This window comes from Rhincodon typus, chromosome 2 (genome assembly GCF_021869965.1).
Source record: "Rhincodon typus isolate 14 chromosome 2, sRhiTyp1.1, whole genome shotgun sequence".
Lineage (NCBI taxonomy): Eukaryota > Metazoa > Chordata > Chondrichthyes > Orectolobiformes > Rhincodontidae > Rhincodon > Rhincodon typus.
The window spans coordinates 50,712,925-50,716,746 of NC_063333.1; positions in this window are offsets into that span (position 1 = coordinate 50,712,925).

Sequence of the window (3,822 nt, forward strand, 5' to 3'; positions counted from 1 at the left end):
TTAGATGAGGAGGGATTTCTTCTCTCAGAGTATATTGAATCTGTGAAATTCTTTACTGAAGAGGGCTGTGGAGACTGGGTCATTGAGTATATTCAAAGCTGAAATAGATTATTATTCACTGAGAGCTTATGGGGAAAAGACAAAAAAACAAGAGTTAAGGATTATCAGATCAAACATGAGCTCAATGAATGGTGGAGCAGATTTGATGGGCTGAAAGGCCTACTTCTGCATCTATATCTATGGTCTCACTTACAGTCCCTTTCAGTTTTAAAAAAGAGTCACATCAGACTTGAAATATTAACTCTATTTTACCCTCCAGAAATGCTGCCATGGCGTGCTGATATTCTTCAGCTTTTTTTTCTGTTTTTATTTCAGATTTCCAGCATCCACAGTATTTTGTCTTTATAGGATGGCTGTCAACCCTGGCCTGCTGCTGAATGCCCAACCACTTAAAGCAGGCGAAGGCTCTAAAAATCCACTGCCCACATGTGTCCCCAGAAAAAATTAAAACCTTCCAGAAAAGACCCATTGATTGGCTCCTTAACAGGTCCAATTACAAGCTCATTGCAGATAACCATTGTCTCCACTCAACCAACAGGAACACATCAGACATATGTCCCTATATTGTCCCCTGCCATTTTGCCAACAACCACTCCTCTACCTATCTCTCTGGCTGAGGGAAAATTGCACCTTCTAGCTTTTGCAGTGAAGGCAAATCTATTTCTGATGAAGGGTCTAGGCCCGAAACGTCAGCCTTCCTGCTCCTATGATGCTGCTTGGCCTGCTGCATTCATCCAGCTATACACCTTGTTATCTGAGTTAAAAGCCTATTGTCTACTTTAATATGCACTCAATGGGCAGAATATTGTTTCTCCAGACTAAGCATGGAGCCAACATAAAAGTGGGCGGTACTTCTGCTCAGGGACAATAGCAGATGCATTGGTGCTAATTTTCCAAACTTCTTGTTCGATTTTGGAGAGGTTCCATTAGACTAAAATATATCTTTTAAAAAGCCTCTATTCCTGCAAGGAAGGCGGCAGAAAACGGGAAACTGTAGGTCAGTTAGCTTGATGCTTGTTGTAGGGAAATTGGTAGAATTTGAGGCGATTATAACTAGACACTTGAAAAAAACACACGGAAATTGGGAAAAATAGACATGATTTATCTTTGAAGGAGTAGAGAACCCTTTATTGATGGTGTACTTGGGCTTGCAGAACGCATTTGACAAGGTTCCGCATATGATCCTACTATTTTTAAAGTTAAGGTAGGTATGTTCTTGTTAGGTAGGGAAACCAAATCGAAGATAAATTAGAATGTGGAATTTAGAGAACACAGACAGACCAGGCATAATCTTATTGAATGGTAGAGCAGGCTTGAATGGCTGAAAAGGCCACTTTTGGTCCTAATTCATATATTTGCATTACACATTCATATGAGGGTAAAATACTAAATTTGAAGGGCAGGCAGACAGGCGGGCAGGGGGATAAGCTGTGACCTTCCAGGCTTCAACTTGAGGCAGCACCTCACTTTGTGCAATCCAGCAGCATCGCTCAATGTAATCACCCCCACCCACCCTTGGAGACATCAAAGGTACAGCACAGAAATCCGTGCCATGGTTCAGCGAGATCTCCTTCAGAATTCTCCTGAAGGGTGTCCTGGCAGAAAGGGAAGTTCTTTTCCCTATTGTTAGAAACAAAAGGCCATCCTAACTGATGAGTACAGCCTGGACAGCGGTGGCTGCAGAGGTCAGCTCTCATGGATGGCTCAACAGAACTCGGCTCTAATGTTGCAAAAGGGTGAATGACATGTTACCCTCTGCCAGGGTATATGCCACAATCCACTCAGTGTTGCATGTCCTTATGTGTGTGAGCTAGCATCGTAAGGTTGCCACTTCAGAATACTGTCACACACAAGATGGAGTGTCAGGTGTCAAATCTTCATCAGGTGTCAAATGTGCAATTACTGTCTTCTACTGTATTGCAGCTACCAATATAGGACAACTTGCACCACAGTGCTGCTGCCTCTCACACATCTGCCAGGATTCACTCTTAAAATACAAATGAAGCTACAATTCTCAGCAGCTCATGCACCATCATCTCACATCTGTTTCATCACAATGAGAAGAACATCCACTCAATTTTTAACAAAGACTTCTATGGGTCAACGATACCATCACAAAACAGATGAACACCTCACAGGCATTATCTCAGGTATGCATATCACATAATGCTTTATAGCTTGGCATTAACTTTAACTATTTCAGGTCACTAAACCATGTATCAATCAGAAGCCTTTATATATAGAATGGGCCAAAGGACTGAAAGGTAGGATGATATTCGACAGCTGCACAGGAAAATAGATTGTACAGGATCGGAAAATAGGCTGGGAAAGTTTAGAATGATACTCGACAAGCTGCATGACCTTGAATGAGTCCTGTGAACATTCCTTTTCGAGCCAGAGGCAACACCTGCAGCTTGTTTTCTCATCCCGTGTTTTCTGTACCAGCCAGCAGTTTCGTCTTTTCTGTATCTGCTTTCTTTGTGCTGGCTGTTTGTCACACTGTATAAGAGAGAGAGTTTCATTCCAAAGCACGGGACTTCACCTCGGATTGGAATCGTGAACAGTGCCAGGAACAAGCTCAGCTTCCAGATCAGCCCTCAATCGAGGGGCCCCTGACGGCCAGAAGGGCGTAAGGCTTATTGTTCATCCACTTCACCAACACCTTCCACCCCAACCTTAAGTTTACCTGGACCATCTCTAATACCTCTCTCTCCTTCCTGGACCTCTCTGTCTCCATCTCTGGCAACCACCTAGCAACCAATATCAATTTCAAGCCTACCGACTCCCACAGCTACCTAGAATACACCTCCTCCCACCCACCTTCCGGCAAAAATGCCATCCCCTATTCCCAATTCCTTCGCCTCCGCCGCATCTGCTCCCAGGATGAGGCATTCCACTCCCGTACATCTCAGTTGTCCTCGTTTTTCAAGGACCGTAACTTCCCCACCTCAGTGGTCGAGAATGCCCTCAACCGTATCTCCCACATTTCCCGCAACTCATCCCTCACACCCCGTCCACGCAATAAGAACCAAAAAAGAATCCCCCTAGTCCTCACGTACCACCCCACCAACCTCCGGATCCAACGCATCATCCTCCGACACTTCCGCCATCTGCAATCCGACCCCACCAACAAAGACATCTTTCCCTCCCCACCCTTATCTACTTTCCGGAGGGACCACTCTCTACGTGACTCCCTTGTCCGCTCCACACTCCCGTCCAGCCCCACCACACTCGGCAATTTTCCCTGCAACCGCAGGAAGTGCTACACCTGCCCCCATACCTCCTCCCTCACCCCCATCCCAGGCCCCAAGAAGACTTTCCACATCAAGCAGATGTTCACCTGCACATCTGCCAATGTGGTATACTGCATCCGCTGTACCCATTGTGGCCTCCTCTACATCGGGGAAACCAAGCGGAGGCTCGGGGACCACTTTGCAGAACACCTACGCTCGGTTCGCAATAAACAACTGCACCTCCCAGTCGCGAACCATTTCAACTCCCCCTCCCATTCCTCAGACAACATGTCCATCCTGGGCCTCCTGCAGTGCCACAACGATGCCACCCGAAGGTTGCAGGAACAGCAACTCATATTCCGCTTGGGAACCCTGCAGCCCAATGGTATCAATGTGGATTTCACAAGTTTCAAAATCTCCCCTCCCCCTACCGCATCCCAAAACCAGTCCAGCTCGTCCCCGCCTCCCTAACCTGTTCCTCCTCCCACCTATTCCCTCCTCCCACCTCAAGCCCCACCCCCATCTCCTA